The sequence below is a fragment of the Chroicocephalus ridibundus genome, chromosome 1 (genome assembly GCF_963924245.1).
Source record: "Chroicocephalus ridibundus chromosome 1, bChrRid1.1, whole genome shotgun sequence".
In the NCBI taxonomy this organism is placed as follows: domain Eukaryota; kingdom Metazoa; phylum Chordata; class Aves; order Charadriiformes; family Laridae; genus Chroicocephalus; species Chroicocephalus ridibundus.
Window position 1 is genome coordinate 28,802,451 of NC_086284.1, and position 18,450 is coordinate 28,820,900.

Below are 18,450 nucleotides of genomic sequence, written 5' to 3' on the forward strand. Positions count from 1 at the left end.
AGATTGCAGGCATAATGCCATCTAGTGAATTCCATTCTGGTGCCTTTGGATGTTGGTGAAGTTAGAGCATATGTGTATTTCACAGTGCTGAATAGTGGTTTTTCTATTTTTTGATATGCAGTGTGCAAATTAAAAATACTTTGCTTGCAAATTTAACTTGAAAATTAGGGTGAGCAACCATGCTTCTTCCCCTACTGCACGCACCTTGAGTGCTGAATGACATACAGTGACTCTTGGGCAAAAAATTTATCTGGGGAGTAGACACCTCCCAAAGTAGTGAGAGATTCCTTTCTAAAAGTTTTGGTGTAGTCCTAGTGCTGGTCTACTGCTGATCTAGGATCATTGGAGCATTATGACTGTATTATGCCCAATTTATTTTTTTTATTTTGGTATGCTGCCAACATTGTCCTTCGGAACAGAAGTAGAACACAGATTATTTTTTTTCAATAATTTTTATCTCGCTTATGCCAGAAAAGCATTTAGTATCAGAAAGAGCAATGCTCTGACCTGATTGTTTTCTTCCTGCTTAATTTCAAAGGCCTGCTGCAGGCAAATGAAGGTTTTGGAGATGTTCACTAAACATCTCCACACTAAACAAAAGTTTTTATAAATATTTGTAGTGAAAACACCAAGTATTATAAATAAATGAGCTATTAGCAGCTCATCCAACAATCCTCCATACTGTTTCCTGTATTTTCCTTCTACTCTGTTTGAGTTTTCAGTGTTTCTTGTGAACCTATCTGCTCTAAAGGCAGACTCTGAACGGTTCCATGCCGTCAGCCGTTTTCATAATGGCAGAGTAGGCCCTAAGGGAAGAAATGACTGAGTCTATGCATTTGGGGCTATCAACCGGTGAGTGATAAAACTCTAGCAAATCAGTGTGTGAGAAGGGTGTACTACTGAGAGTCAGTTCTGAACTTTGGGTTTCCTTGAGTGCGAGATTTTTAGTGTGTTTCTTTTCTACCACATCAGCCATGCTGAAGGCTGCGCAGATATTTGTGAGTTATCAGCGAAGAGGTTTTCATTGTACAAGGACTTATGGTCCTGCTGCTGACCAAAGGCTGGTCAGACAGCATCAACAAGACTCCCTGTCACATAAAGAAATTTTGGCAAGTGATCTGATTACTGATAGGAAATAAGTTCTGAATCATACTGCCTTCTCACTGGTCATCAAATCACCACAGTCATAGACACGTTGCAGTTGTCATTAATGGTGGTTTTTTCATTATCAATCTGTTGAGTAGTACAGAAGAGAATATTGCTGATATCAAGAATTAATTCTTAACACAATGTTGTAAGTGTGGTGGAGGGTAACGAAAAAATATTTTCGTAGCACTGTGTGGTGTGTAGATATCATGGTACAGTTTCATTTTCCTAACCTCTGCCTGAAGCTAAATAATGGAAGTATTACATATTTTTTCCAAGGGATAAGATGAATTGAAGCAGAATGCTTTTTTGCTGTGAACAAGGACACGTTTTTGTGTGCTTCTTTTTTTCCCCCAAACCCACACAGGAAACTTCCGATAAATTCACTGTTAAACTAGAAAGAGCTTCTTGGTCTATAATTCAGCTTTACTACTCCATGGGACAATATTACTATTAAAACAATAGTAGATCCCTTATATACTGTGCCTTGGCTTATATGTGCAGTTTGGAAACACATCACCAACTGCAAAGATTACAGAACATCTACAGAAAGACAAGGATGCTTCAAGTCAATGATAATAAGAGTAAAGCAACTTCATTTAGATAGTTTTGAAAAGGAAGGACTCACGGAAGATCTTAATCTGTAAATGTCCATCAGCAAAACAATATAGAGGAAAGAACTGAACTATTTGGTCTTCTGCTGATAGGACAAGGAGCCTTATGCTAATTCAGTTCAACATTAGGAAAAAAATAACACAGCTGTTGAGCAATACAGAGCACAGACCTGATGTGTATATTCACCCACCTAGTCCCATGTTGCTTTGGCTGCTTAAATAAAGCATCAGATACTGGATAAAAGCTATACTAGAACTGTATTAGAGTTACTAATTTAATGAAGAGTCCTACAAAGCATGACATGAGAATAGAATCTACATTCATTTTTTGTGTGAGGTTAATAATCTTTTAGAGTGATTTAGCGGCTTTCAAACTGGTGTCAATTCAGTCAATTTCTTACTACATGGACGTTGCATGTTGGAAGCTTTTCACTATTTTGGCTTTTTGGTTTGGTTGTTTGCTTTTTTTTAAAAAAAAAAAAAGCTGTTTTAGGAAGCAGAAAAAGTTAACAAAATAACCTCAACTAAAGTCTTATTTGTATGTAACAAACAACAATGTCTATATATCTTTGCCTACTAATATTCAATCTGTAGTGTAAAAAATATACACTGATGTTCTACCAGTAGCTTAAAGCATTTTCTCAAATTTTGGTGGAATTAAGCCCCTAACATATGTCTTGAAACATACCTCATTTTAAATATGTTGTTGACTTTAATGGGATTTCTCATGGTCTTATACTTAAACAAACCCATACTTCTTTTTAGAATTGGGCCTAAATTATATTTTTTCTTTAAAAATAAGTATATACTGCACCACAGATTCAGACTCTCCAAAATAATGTTGTTGATTTTTAACATTGTGTTATGCATAATAAAGAGTATTCTGGTTTTAAGTATTTAACTATTAGGCTTTCTCAATTGCTTTAATGACATAGTCTGATTTTTGAGTGTCAGCTTTTTTTTTTCTCTATTGCTTGAATGTATATAGGTTTTGTTTCCTGAATGTATATAATTTTATTTTCATTATTTTGTATCATTTCAAAATAATTTTGTTTACAGTAAGGCATTTACATTCTGAATCTGAGGATTTTGAATGTTGGCCCCCTGAATCTCTGTTGCTGTTATATAGCAATAAAATCATAAGCCCATTCTTTAAAATAGGAACTTTGATTATTTTTTTTTTTAATTTCCACAGCGGAGGTGATTTCGGTGATTTTTGTCTATTTTATATTTCAGGATTCCCTTTACCAGGTCAATCAAGTGATGAAAAGACACCTCCATGTAACTTTTATTTGTGGTAATATAAGACTGGGACAAGTCAATCGATCACTTTCTCCAGTTCTCTTCTTTAATGGGATCCATATAGCCTATAATTCTCATTTTCTCTATCCACCTCTTGGATTTCACTCAGTCATGTGAATTCTCTGACCTGATCCTTCCCTTGACAATTCAACGCAAGTCTTAGATGCCAGATTCTTTTGTGAGAACCCCAGGTTTTTACTTTCTCTCCTGTTGAGACCTTTGTTATTTGAGACAAGAGCAGTAGAATTGCTATCACCAAACTTTTCCCAAGGTGCAACTAGTTCTCTTCATCGCCTATGAAATGGGCCTGGGTAGATTAGTTAAGTGTCAATAATGTTGACATCTTAAATTAGATAAAAGGAACTCAGCTTAGCTATTATTTGGCATAATTTGACAACCTTAATCTTCCAGTAAATTACAACTGTTAATTGCTAGAATTAACTTCCCAGTAATTGAACTGTGCCTCCCAGATTGCAAGAAAGGAAAACAAATTCTACTAGGTCATAGGCAATTTGGTCCCTGGAGAAAAAGCAGCTTCCAAAAATAAGGTCAACGTCACAGCATCTTCAAACATAATTTCTATTGAGCTACATGGAGGAGATCTAGAGTAGCTAAATGAAGCAAGAGGTTCCAAAAGACTGAAGGTGGTGAAGAAGGGAGAGAGCAGACTACATTTTCCTCCAAGTTGTCCATTAGAAATTGTAGAACCTCTGAGGGTGGCATGACCTGCTCCATAGCTCTTAAGCCACATGTGACTTCAGCACTTCAAGAGCAACTCTTTCCCACGGCCTGTGTCACGAGGAGCTTTGACAGTAAATGTTCTGGATGATCCAGATTCACAGCTTTCAGAAAGTAAGCCAAAAAATACCATCACCAAATTCCCTTCAAACCCAGGCACAAACTGAGTCCAGTTCCAATTGTCTCACTTTCTCCCACTTTTGAACTACTCCTAGAATGGTGTCTTTTCTCAACTCATAATTTGTATTTCACAGTCATGTGAACTTTTTGATTTTTACTTTCTGGGATTAGGAAATTGGGCTACCCATGCTCTGAAGGAAGCACAGGACATCCTTATGTTCCCAGAAGTATGGTTCCTTCCCCCATTGTCTACCTCAGTACTGATATCGACCTGCTTGAGGATAGAAAGACATTGCAGAGGTATCTGGACAGGCTGGATCGATGGGCCAAGGCCAATGGTATGAGGTTCAACAAGGCCAAGTGCCGGGTCCTGCACTTGGGTCACAACAACCCCATGCAGCGCTACAGGACTGGGGAGGAGCGGCTGGAGAGCTGCCCAGCGGAGAAGGGCCTGTGGGGGTGGTGGCAGACAGCCAACTGAGTATGAGCCAGCAGTGTGCCCAAGAAGGCCAACAGCATCCTGGCTTGTATCAGGAGCAGTGTGGTGAGTAGGACTAGGGAAGTGATCGTCCCCCTGTACTTGGCGCTGGTGAGGCCCCACCTTGAGTACTGTGTCCAGTTTTAGGCCCCTCACTACAAGAAAGACATTGAGGTGCTGGAGTGTGTTCAGAGGAGGGCAACGAAGCTGGTGAGGGGTCTGGAGAACAAGTCTTATGAGGAGCAGCTGAGGGAGCTGGGGTTGTTCAGCCTGGAGAAAAGGAAGCTGAGGGGAGACCTTATCGCTCTCTACAACTACCTGAAAGGAGGTTGTAGCGTGGTTTGGGTCGGTCTCTTCTCCCAAGTAACAAGGGATAGGACAAGAAGAAATGGCCTCAACCAAGGGAGGTTTAGGATGGGTATTAGGAAAAATGTTTACACTGAAAGGGTTATTGAGCATTGGAACAGGCTGCCCAGGGAAGTGGTTGAGTCACCATCCCTGGAGGTATTTAAAAGATGGTTAGGGATAGTGCTTAGAGATATGGTTTAGTGATGTTTTTTGTCAGAGTTAGGTTGACGGTTGGACTAGATGATCTGAAGGGTCCCTTTCAACCTAGGCAAATCTATGATTCTGTGATCCAGTCAGTAAGCTTTACTTTCTGGTGTAATAATAGATGGGTTTGAACTCCTGTTCTCCTTTCTTATCTTCCATGCAAATTACGGCAATAAAGTCTTTAAAATACCCTGCAATGAACACGTTAAGGATGAAATCAGCTTAATTAGCAAGGCTGAGGATTGTAATTCATCATGGTGATTCTACATAGAAAAGCGGTGGGGTTTTGTGTAAATTTGTTAAACTGCTGCTACTGATTTTTCTTTAACTGTAGTGTTCATTTAAGTAAGGATGTACAGCTAAATATAGTCAAATATACATTCTATATTATATTTGTAAAGCATATCCCTATAGGAAATCATACTTTACAATATCAACTGAACTATGAAAGTACATGGAAAATGCAGAAGATACACGCGTTCATGTCACAGATTTGTGCTACAGACAAGGGAAAAATCAGCAGTCTCTCATGATTGTCACAGGGAATTGCTTAACAGAGTAAGTAGCTAAAAGGAAGGAAAACATTAAAAAGTATATCCAGAATAATGGATTGTCAAATGCTCTCTATGCAAAAATTCTTTAAGTTCTATGCTGCTGGTTTTTCAACACCTACCAAAATCCAGATTTTTTTTTTTCAAGTCAGAAAACAAGGACGTTTTAATTCTGTGTTGTCTTTTTTTTTTAATATATATATCATGTCTGCTTCTTCTCCCATGAGTTTTGCAGAGCCAAAAATAAATCATTGGGTCGTGCTTATATATTTTGGGATGTTTTATAGAAGACTGTTTCTATACTTCTAAAGAACCTCTTGACTGTCAGAAATAAAGTATAAATAGAACAGTTTTGATTTACTTGCCAAGCTGGTTTCTTAGCTCTTACAAAAATTCCCAGGAACAAAAAAATTCAAAGTTAAGATTACTTCAGTATTTATTTGATAGTATTGTAAACATGTTTTATATTAAAAATTCTATAGTGCTCATGGCTATGCCACTTGCAAATGTTTATTTTATCAATATAAGTTGCATTTGTGGATAGGAATAACTGTTTATACACCAGTCAAGACATATCCACTAATTGGGCCAACATGTCTTTGTTTCAGTTCTTATGAACAATATTAGGTTTAAAGTTAGATTGTGCTTTGCCTTAGCTTTATGTTGTACTTCCAGATGATACTTAGGAGAAAAAGAAATCTGTCCCGAAAATCTTGCAGAAATTGTAAATCTTCAGACTTATCTAAATTTTGAATTCGAAGATTCAAACAGCATTGTGGAAAAAGAAACATTCTGTTAAAATAGTGTATTATTGGACTTGCACTTCCACTTGCATGGTGAAAATTAAAATAATTGCCTAGGTAAAACTTTATTAGTTATTTATTAGATTTTGATTACTGTTGCTGTTCTTTGATAGGTCTCAAGGAAGCTAATTATTTCATCTCAATGTCAGGTTTATAAGTTATCTGTCTTTAACCAGTTGGAGCTTGAATAATTTATGAAGGTTTGAAACTAATTCATTGTGGGTTTTTAAGAAATAGTATAAAAAAAAAAAAAAGCTGGGCATCTGGGCATCTTTGTTTTAGAATAACACTTTAAAAATATTTAGATAAAACATTTTTTCTTTCTTCTAATTAGAAGTTATGAGAGACAAAATTTCTATTCCTGGATACCATAGCCTTCACGCCGTGATTTACAAACAGAAGTAACTAATGAGATAACAAGTCCTAGCTGTCTACCTCAACCCTGCTGTTTACATTAATGGTACAGCTCTAGATTTTTTGACAAGGCATTGCTGGTTTGCCTTGAAACTGCACTGTAGTTTGGATGCTCAGTAGCTTCTTCAGTAGTTCTTTCACAAGAAACTCAGACACCTTGATCTGGGCATCTGGAATGGAGCAGACAGTTGGGGAAGCATCTGCATCTGCATCACCAGTAACATGTGTCATCCCTACTTACAAGGCTGAGCCTTTAGATTTTGACCTTTAAGTAAGCCAATGAGGCACCAAAGTTTTCAAGAGCTTCCAGAAGCTCTTACTTTGGATGTCCACTTTGAAAACGGGACTCTTTTTTCAGTTGTTCAAGCACAGTAACCCTAACTGAAGCAACTTTTAGCTAGTGTTTAAGTCTTCTGGAATTTCTAACAAATTAAAAAAATTAACTCACAAAAGCCTAGATTTTTTTGAGAAGCTAGGGCCCTGTTGTCCCTAGTTACATATTTAATATGATAGATACCAATCTTGAAATACAGAGTAAATTGTTTTTCTTGTAAAAGGTGACTGTTTCATCATAACATCTGGAAAATCTCTGAACTTCTGTGATGGGCTGATGTGGACGGTATGGGGGTGACATTTACAAGCTGAGGAGGGACCCCAACCTCCAGCTTTGCTTATCTGGGTTTCTTAATGCAATGGTATTATTGCCATTCAAAATTCAACAGAAAAATGGATTCTTTTTTTTTCTTTTCACAAAAGGTAGAAAACGCTACCTACCTAGTGGTGTTCATTTCACTGAGGAGCAAAATATCCTATCATTTACTTAAGGTGATAAGATAGCACTCCGAAGGAGGAGGGTGTCACTGTGAGATTTGAATAAATCATTCTCTCTGTCTTTCCTTTTCAGCACTACACCTGAACCAAGCAAATAACACTAAAAAAAAAAACCCCAACAGTTAGATGAGCAGGGTTTGTGTTTTGGGCACTTGGGTTTGGGGTTTTTAATCATGAATTTCTGTGCAAGTCAGTCAAGAAGATGCTATACTAGAGGCAAAGCATAGCTACAAGAGAGACTTCTCTTACTTCCTGTTGGTCATAAAAGCAGTTTATGTGTTTTTCCTGCAACCAATTTTTCACCTTCCCAAGGCAGAACTGAGTCGCCATGCTTCTGACACAAATGCACTTTGATATTCGTGGCTGAAAAGCTGAACCGAAGTAGCGAGCTGTATTATCAGACAAATGCTGTCTACAGAATTGTTGCTGGAAGAATACTTAATGTTTGAAGCCCCAAGAGATTAACTACATTGAATACTTGATTTAAAAAAAAAATCAACAAAACAAGCAAACAAAAAAAAACCCCAACAAAATTTAATTCTGTAAATACCTTAGGAAGTATCATAAAAACTTTAAACTTTATCTTTTAAAGTTAACCCTGGTCAAAAAGATTGCATCTTGATAGCAAAATTAATAGTTGTCCGAAAACATTTTCCATTTACTTTATTAAATTAGTGGTTTATGTTGTTAAAATTAAGATAAACAAGTTATTTTCTGGGATGTTTATCTGTTTGCTTATAGATTATAGCTTTAAAATGGAAAAATACTTTCCAGACAATTTTGCCATGAATTTGTACTATTTCATGAGGACTCCTGCTTGTTGTGTTCAGAGGGCACTCACTTTTATTCTTTTAATTTCACACACGAGGTGCTTAAGGAGCAAAATAATATTGCTACCAGCAGGTGGTATACTTGTACAAACAGAAGAGTTGAATGGAAATTTTGATTTAAAACTTTTTTAATCAGAAAACAGTATTTTGGTTAAATCTTTTGGTGAAAAATTATAATGTTAGAAGCCGATATGAAAATTCCTGATATTTTCCTCTCCATTTTTTTAAATTAATAAAAGCCTTCAAAATTTTTCATTTCGAAATTTTATTTTCATGTTGTATTTCTTCACTCCAGGAACGCCTAAGCTGATGCCATGGTACCTGTTTCTGATGTGATATTATAATAAACATAATTGTCCAAATGTAAATTATTTTTTTTTTAAATTTGGAAATAATTTGCTAAGTAGTTCAATTTTTGTGTCAGTGAAACTTTGAGATATTTCTATATTTTGAATAAGAAAAGCTGCACCCTTAGTATGGCATGTATTTTACTTTATTTTAGCCATCTACAATTATGCTCTCTAGAAAGAGATAGGCAACCTCAATACACAATTCATTCCATCTTGGAGTTCGTTATATTGTGGTGTCATGGGAGTACTCATGAGATCTTAGTCAGTATGCCACTGTGCTGAGATGGCATGACATAACAAAAAATACATTAGAAATTAAAATGTCCTAAAATACTGCATATTCTTTCAAGACATTTTCCAAAAGCGAATTTTACACAGATTTTCATTTATTTGAAACTTTTAAAAGGCATTTTGGAGGTTCTGTTTTTCCTTTGTTTGGAGCGATGACAACACATTCTGAAATAGAAAAAAGATTCCAAACTAGAAATCTGAGTTAAATCACAGAGTATTGTTCCAACTACTTTATTTTCCTTTCCTTCGAAGATAGTATTACTGTATGTCCTAATCTTAGTAACATTAAGGTTTATTGCATTTTAGTGTTTCTTGGGATACGTCTTATTATTCCTAGAATTTGGTGCATTTGCATTCTGTTGTTATTGATTGTTTTGATTCTATTGTTATTGATATCCTGTTTTGTTACTAAAAAAACCCATTGTGATTCTGGCGAGTCAAATGCTGACAATTTATGTATCCACTTTTTCTGTTGCCTCAGTTGTTCATTCAAAGTCATTGGATTAACGAAAATGAACTGAATATAAAACTTCAGGAAATTGTGTTGTTTCAGTTAGCTGTACTACATGTAGTGTCCTACTATTGCACATTAATATTTGGATAGATTTGCCAAAGTTATCTCACAGTATTTTGAAGTTCTGTTTTAAGTTAAATCAATTTGGTAATTTTAAAAATTCTACTTACCTTTAGTTTTACTTTGTAGACATTTGAGTTATTGTCAATTTCATTGCTAATTTTTTAAGAGGCATGTGACACTTATGTTTTTTCCCATATAGCTTTATGCATGGTTAATCTTATTTCCCTAAAACTACTGCTTCTAGGTATAAATTTACTACTGTTTAATAATATAGCAGGCATTCCAGAATGAACATCTCATTCTGGGATCTAAGCATTATAAAAAATCTAGACAATCAGGATAATTGTTAGTCCTTCTGTGTGTGTGTGTGTTCGTTATTGGTTTGTTCCTTCAGACTCTATGTAATATACGAAAATCCCCAATCCCTTTACAAATTGTTTGCATTTTATATAAATTTTCATGATGTTCAGAAGCAAGTTATCAGACTATACAATATAATCCGCTTTAGAAGTTTGTGTTTCAGGTACTACCATAGCTAAAAGGAGCATGTCTGTGGCCACAGCCTTCCTTTCACATCTACTGGCATTACTCTCCTTTCTGTTGTCCCATCTAACTGAAGATTAATACATCTGGAAGGATTTCACTTTTCAGCTTCCCCTTTCTATTTTTATCTTTTGAACTTCTGTGTCCTCAATTTTTTTTCCCGAAATTAAGTCATAAAGGTTTCAGGAGCTGGAGGTTTTCCTTAAGAGTGTGTATTAAATATACCCTTCTCCAAAGCCAGATAAGTCACGCCCCTCTTTTCTGAAAAGGATGCTACACTTTAAAAAAATTTTTAGAAAATTCTTTGCCAGGAATTTGGTGGATTTTTAATCATTAGTTGTCTTCTGAGAATTTTTGCCCTCTTTTCATTTGTAGACAGTTCTCTGTTCCTCTCAGCTTTGTCCTTCGTTATTAATGCAAGACCATTAGTAACCTGATAATAGGAGAAAAACTGTGTTGGCAGTTTTCTTTCTGCTTTTCAAAGGTGACTGCTCTGCTCGTATTCTGATGATCAGTGGTAGTATTTTCTGTTGCTTTGAGTTCCTCTGTGCTCTATTTCACCCTTCTTTCAAAGTCCACAGGAAAACCCTTCCCCCCCACCCAAACCTTGCAAAGCTACAACGCACAAATACCAGTCTCTGAAAAAAGTTTATGAATTGCATTCATCCTCCACAACTGTAAAGGACTTCAAAACTTTTTCTCTCCTGTTTTAAAAACTTTTGCCATTCTCCAGTCCCCACAGGGAAACCCGTGGGTCAACTAGTATGCAATGTGCTGGTAACCTGTGCTGCATATATTATCAACTGTGTTAAAATGAACCGTTTTTTCCCTCTTTATGTTTGTAATGTAATCATAGAACCACCCTGATCAGCCCTAAACTTCACAGTTTTCTGGAGTTCACTGACTTAAATGAAAGTACCTCAAATTCACAAGTCTCAAAATATTATAGATTATCTAAGAGGTATTCCTGATAACCCAATATTTATTCATTTATCCACCCGTAATTATTCACATGGATTTCTTTCTCTTCCCATCCACTTTCACAATTATTTCTCTTCCACCAGTTTCTACAGTCATTGGTTTTCTTCTCACAACTCTATTCCTTACAAACTTAATACTTCTCCATTTTTTCAGCTCAGTGTTGCTTTTTCTTCACCAATCAATAGTTACATTTCAAACCTTTCATCTATGCTTTTCAATTTCTTTGCCTCCCGATCTGTTGTCTTTATGGTTTCCCGTTTCCCAATATCATGGGAAATATTGCTGGAAGATACCTTTTAATCTGTCTTTCTTTTCTTTTTTAATTAAAAAAAAAATTAAAAAACTTCTCTAATTCCTCGTTGCCTAACTCTAGACTTTTCTATCAAGTCCTTTTTCATTTTTAGGGCTCTGACTTTGTCTACATTTCTCCTCAAATTTCACCAATCATTCCTGTCTTATGTCTCTTCTCATTTTAATTTTTCACATTTTGGCAGCCCTACACAGGAGGTACAAAAATACCTCTCATCTCTCATGCCGCTTCTGAGTGCAGCAGTGCTGGCATGCCTTCTAGCCATGCTGCTGGGATGTAAGTCATCTAGCTGGACTGCTGTGCTCTCCACACCACCTCCTCCAGCTCTCAGTGACCGGGACGCCAACTGCTTAACCAAATTCGCAAGGAGCTCCTTTGTTTTCTGTCTCATTCCTACCCATGCTAGTTTGCTGCACTGATTACAAATACAAGAAAAAGTGGAGAAAAAGCTAGCGGTCACTGACCATCCAGCCTTCCCCCAGGAAATCGCATCCCTTGTTTGCCCACTGCCACGACCTTGCCTTCATCACAGTCTCCCAGTATTTGTAGCCAGTTGCCCTCTCCACCAGCGTCTTATGTTCTTCTTCACAGCCTGTCATCCCACTGCCATGTCACCTCACCAGTCTGTGAACAAAACTTCATGGTATTGTACTGATATCCTGAGCCTTGTAGCCCTGCTTCCAGCAATCCATATATCATCCACCTGACTTCCCCAGGACACATCTGCCCAGCTTCTTTCAAAAATTACTGTGTGAAACTTCTCATGCAAGAATTGAGTCACTCAACATCACATTCCTAAAAAAAAAAAAAAAAAAACATAAAAAAGATTAAATATTACCTAAATTTCCCATAGTATTGAGCTTCGCATCCTTCTACTTAAATGCTAATCTCTTTGTCTGAGACTTTTTCCTTTCTACCCTGAAACTCTGCCAAATATATTCCTGATATAATTCGTGTGCATCTGTACTTCAGAGAAAAAAATATGTTGCTGTTTATATGAATGCCTAAAGATTTTTTTAAATTCCTACTTACAGTATTTTTACCATCTTTTTCAATTTTCATTGCTTTAGATGTTTCTCATCATTGTCATCATCAAGATGTCTCATCATTGACATCTTTATTCCCTGTGTTGGTATTTCCAATTTTTAGTATTATTGGTATTATTAGTTTAGTATTATTCTTCATTTTCAGTATTTCTAGTTTTATTTTGGGGATTCTGTAGCACGCTCTTTGGAAAAACTTAATGGAGCTTTGTGATTTTTGTAACTAAAAAAAACTTTTTTGTGTAGAGTAACCATACTAGTTGTGTTACTTGAGGCTTCTGATATTCGTTTCTGTTCACGTACAACAAGGCTTTGTTCTCTTTTAGCCATTATAATATGGGATGTGATTTTTGCATACTTGTCTCACCATCTTGGTAAAACCAGCAATCACTGCTTCTGTTTCAAGCACGGTCAGAAAAACCTTCACTCTAATACAAGTATTGTATCTGTTGCTATACCACTTCTAACAGTATTTGTTCTTTCATCATTACAGAAGACTTCTACTACTTAGATCCTGTGGCAAATAGGTTTATACTTTGGCTTGTACTTTTTAACTGTAATAAATATCGCATAAGTAATAATTTAATTTTTTTTTTTGTATTTCAAGTTTTCTTTTACTTGCCTTTTTTTTTTTAACATTGCAAATTTTCTGTTCTTCATATTACTTTGGGGAAATTCTTTATGCTTTTCCAATATACATTTTTTTCTTATTTCTCAAAATGCAGTCATAATTCCACACTGTGAAAAGAACTGTTTTCTCCTTTTTAAAATATGTTACGTAAAAACAACCAGGACTAATTCTTAGAACCATAGATCATAAATTCCTTGCCTTTTCTATGCAGTTTCCCAGTATTACAAAGACTATGACATCCTTCCAGTTCTGTGACCCACCTCTTTTCCCAAACAACTTTTTCCCCTTCCCCCATGCCTGCAGGCTTGTTCCTCTTCATTAACATATTCAAACTTAATCTCTTCCATCTGGCAGCCCATCCTTTGGGCTGCAGTCTGAGGATCTTTTATGGACATGTGCACTGCTTCTCTCCACCTCTTGCCTCTAGTTGCTGTAGCTCTAGGTCACGTACAGCAAACTGCATTTCTCCGTGAACAAGGAGTGGGTTTCACAGCCATGGAGCTGCTGTCATGGATGCTGAGTGCCCACAAAGGCTTGCTGTTTAGGACAACTAATATTCATAAGTAAAAGAAAAAAAAACCCTTTCCATACACTTCTTTGGAGCTGTGTCTGAAGTAGTTCATAGAAAATCTTTTCAAAAGTTGTCTTTGAAATGTCTGAGCTATAGAGATGTTGTGAAAAGGCAGGGAGGACTTTGCTGTTCAGGCTGGCTTGGTATTCCTCTAAATTGTTTTGGTGGCAGAGAGCTACAGAATTTCTCCTTCGGTAATAGATTGAGCTACCTAAAATACTTCAGTCCCTCTCTGTAATCTTTGACCCCAAATATATGGAAGGTGTGTGTGATACGGTAGCAAAGAGTATTATATGGAATTCTGGGCAGTTCTGAGTTTTAGAGCAACTTGCCCTTGGAAGACTTCCAAGCTGTTCTCTCTAACTTATCAAAGCCCACATTGGCTATCTGGGGTAGCATAAAACCACCTTGCCTTTCCATCCCATGCTGGCCTTTGACAAGATAAAATACAGTTTAAAGTAGGAGAATGTACACGGCGAGCTGCTAAGCAGGCACCAGAGATGACAGTGAAATAGAATTTGTAATCCTTCAACAACTAGTAAAATAGGGCTTGTTCCATTAAAACATGTACATTCTGTGGCTGTATTAATGCTATGAAGTGCTGCACACCTGAAGTTTGGGAGTAAGTTTGCAACATGCACACCACTCCAAATAAAATGTTTCATTGTTAGTAATCTTGTAATATCACTAGTTTCATACCAACCCTCATCATGATAAGGATGATAAAGGTTCATATTAAATTATATTACAGTTTGTAAGGAAATTATCTTGACAGTTAAACTCATGGAGCAGACTCGTTTGTGTCGTGTTTTCGAGTTCATTTTTAAATAACTGTTCAGTTAAAATGGTACTTTTCACGGAATCACGGAATCTTCGGAGTTGGAAGGGACCTCTAGAGATCATCTAGTCCAGTTGGACTAATCCTGCTAGAGCAGGATTGCCTAAAGCACATCCCTCAGGGCTGCATCCAGGCGGGTCTTGAAAATCTCCAGAGAAGGGGACTCCACAACCTCCCTGGGCAGCCTGTTCCAGTGCTCTGTCACCCTCACCGTAAAGAAGTTTTTCCGTGTATTTGAACGGAACTTCCTATGTTCTAGCTTGTGCCCATTGCCCCTTGTCCTGTCACTGGGAACCATTGAAAAGAGCCTGGCTCCGTCCTCCTTAAACCCACCCTTTAGATACTTGTAAACATTAATCAGGTCCCCCCTCAACCTTCTCTTCTCCAGGCTAAAGAGTCCCAGCTCTTTCAGCCTTTTTCGAAATATGTAGGAGTAGCTCCTGAATGATGCTATGCACTTTTCAGTTCTTAAAAAAAAAAATTCATTACAATATGCTTAATATGCACTTTTTCATTCAAACAAGTCTGATTCAAAATGTCACTTAACTGGTATAAGATATGGGGGAATGAGAAATTACCTGTAATGTAGTTGGCTGTGGAAATAAGGATTATTAATAATATACATTATTAAGGAAAGTATAGCTTATTGAAATATTGTACTTGTTGCAGAAATAAATCACTAAAATGACTTGATTTAGTCAAGTCACTTCTTGAAAAAATGGGTTGTAGCAGAAAGAGATGCGGATGACTTGCAGACATACGCTCTCATAGGGCTGACTTGTGCCCAGTACAGCGTTAGAAGCTGTAGTTCTACTTGATTTACAGCCATCATTTAGAGCTACCTAACAGCTACCTAAATTCCTGAAAAATCTTAAAGCCTGAATAATATCCACAGGATTGGGAGGTAAGTATTTCTGAAGTACTGTAATCTAAGGGCTAGACAACTTCATACTGATTCAGTACATAGCTCTGGACTTTTAAAGCAGGTTAAATTCTTAGTTTTAGGCTTGAGCTTGTGGCCACAGTCTTCTACTTACTAGTATTTTTAATCTAATCCAAAAACATAATAAAACTTTTTAGGAAAATCCCACAAATATTTGTCTGTAATGCAAGTGATGAAACTCAACCGTTCAAAACTTTCTGTAAGTATAGCCATCAGCATTTCAGCCATCTGCTTTCTTACTAACAATAAGGTAGGAGAAAATGTCTTGTCTTTTTATTAAAGATCTTGCTCAAAGAGTCAAGGGTAAATCAGAGAGTAACTGCTTAAGATTCAAAAACCTTTTCTTCAGGGTTCAGATATCTGGAAGTATATAATAACATTGTGGGATAGATTCCTATAGAAAACTCTGGGAAGAAACTTCAATTGTGTTTTAAAAAGCCATATAATTTGTGATTAGGAATAACATTTGTGTTCTGTTCTTTCAAAATTTTTATTTTGCACCATTATTGTGTATTTCAGACTTTGATCCCTGGTGAACTTGTAACCCTTTTTTTGGATCTCCAAAATAGACTTTATCCTCTGACAATTTCATCATTTCTTTACTTACCACTTCACTAAAATAGTGACTTTAAAATGTTTTACTTTCAGCTGAGAATATATCGTATTGTTCAGACTGATTAATGAAATTAATGAATTGTCAGATTAAACGCAGAACAAATTAAAAATGTAATTTCTTTTAGTCTTTGAATGTCTTAATTTCATAAAAAATCTTTAATTCATACATAATTGTACCATTCTTATCAACCTAGCAGTCTTTTTTATTATTATTGCGGTGACAAGTGCCATTTCAGAAAACTCTTGTGTTTAAAGGAGTTTTCATTAATATCTTTACTCCTGTTTCATCATGAACTCTTAGATGGCAGTAAAAAGGGAAAGTTTCTTTACTTTCAAAAAAATCACTACAATAAAAAGCCCTTAAGACAGTGGGATTGAGTGCACCCTCAGCAAGTTTGCAGACAACACCAAGCAGAGTGGTGCAGTTGACATGCCTGAGGGAAGGGATGCCATCCAGACGAACCTGGGCAAACTCAAGAAGTGTGCCTGTCTGAAACTCCTGAGGTTCAACAAGGCCAAATGCAGGGTCAGCATGAGCCAGCAGCGTGCCCAGGTGGCCAAGAAGGCCAACAGCATTCTGGCCTGTATCAGGAACAGTGTGGTGAGTAGGACTAGGGAAGTGATCACCCCCTGTACTCGGCACTGGTGAGGCCCCACCTTGGGTACTGTGTCCAGTTTTAGGCCCCTCACTACAAGAAAGACATTGAGGTGCTGAAGCGGGTCCAGAGAAGGGCAACGAAGCTGGTGAGGGGTCTGGAGAACAAGTCTTTATGAGGAGCAGCTGAGGGAGCTGGGGATGTTTAGCCTGGAGAAAAGGAAGCTGAGGGGAGACCTTATCGCTCTCTACAACTACCTGAAAGGAGGTTGTAGTGAGGTGGGGGTCGGTCTCTTCTTCCAAGTAACAAACGTTAGGACAAGAAGAAATGGCCTCAAGTTGCACCAAGGGAGGTTTAGGATGGATATTAGGAAAAAATTTTACACTGAAAGGGTTATGAAGCATTGGAACAGGCTGCCCAGGGAAGTGGTTGAGTCACCATCCCTGGAGGTATTTCAAAGATGGGTAGACGTGGTGCTTAGGGACATGGTTCAGTGGTGGGTTTTGGCAGTGTTACCTTAATGGTTGGACTCGGTGATCTTAAAGGTCCTTTCCAACCTAGACAATCCTATGGTTCTATAATTCTAAGATGCTCTGAATTGCTCTAGGTGAGGAAGCAGCTCCCACAGAACTCCTGAGGTTGCCCTTTCACTGCTTGTAGATAAGTACAATGCCTGTTCTGCCAGGCAGCAAAGGACCTTCATGCAAACTCAAGCACATAGTGAAAATTTCATTCAGAATGCAAAAAAATACATTGACTAAAAATGATGGCATGCTGCTTCTGAAAATGTCTAAGTGGCTAGAAGGTATGCTGCTACATCCACTCCCCTTGGTGCTCTGCCCTCCTGATCTGATCTGGATCTCATGACAGCAGTTAGTAAAGTTGGACAAGAACTCATGCAAGCATGAAAAAAGTAGTTAAGTGGACTGTAAAAAATGAAAAGGTCTGTTCTACATTAGTATATTTCTACTTTTCCTCTGGAAATGGCTACCAGTGCATAGCTTCCCAAAACGAAGGCAATATACAAAAAAGTGTCTGAAGTAACGCCCAGAAAAATACAGCAAAGATGTAGCCCGTACTCATGAGTTGAGAACTTTTATCTTTTTTTTTTGTCATCCACCTTTTGTACAGGCATTTCCAGGGTTCTGCAGATAGATCGAAAATTACTGGTTTAAAGCAGTGGTTCCCTCATTATGGTCTGCAAGGTCATGATCTGTAGAATCATTTTAAGTGTATAGTGTGTTCAATTATGAGTCTGATGATAAGGATGCATCCACAAACATTTTGGGTATTTCATAGTGATCCAAAAAGTTTTTAAAATGTTGGCTTAAAATACAGCATGCTTGTAAAATTGATGTGGGAGATGTTTGTGTTGATAAGATCAAGAAGTTCTCTGAAAGCTGGTAATTTCTTTAGAACAGAAGTTGAATACCAGATAATTATATATGTGTATGTTTTGACCTGAATGTAGATTAACAATGGCTTATATAATTCTTCAGAAGTTTAATATTGCTTTTGAATGTAAAAAGGCAATGTAACACAAAGATGGCTGTGGCTGTTAATGGCTTGTATTAGCTGGAAGCTATAAAATCATCCTAGTACTCTGTTAGTGCTGGAATAATAATTTACCAAGACAATTACCACATGGTGGAATTTTTTTGCTGCTCTAATTCAGTGTTATTAATAATGAATAAAATTGCAATTTTCTCAGGTTGCTAGGGGCAGTGGGGAATTATTTCAATGAATATTTCAGCACATTAGTTTAATCATAGTTCCACAAAA

The 18,450-nt window shown here is 37.0% G+C and overlaps 1 protein-coding gene across 6 annotated transcripts in view; it reads left to right on the forward strand.

The window, feature by feature from the left end:
- The window catches only part of NBEA (neurobeachin), a 513,163-nt gene that overhangs the window by 302,300 nt on the left and 192,413 nt on the right, over positions 1 to 18,450 (forward strand). The gene's annotated exons all lie outside the window — the stretch shown is intronic.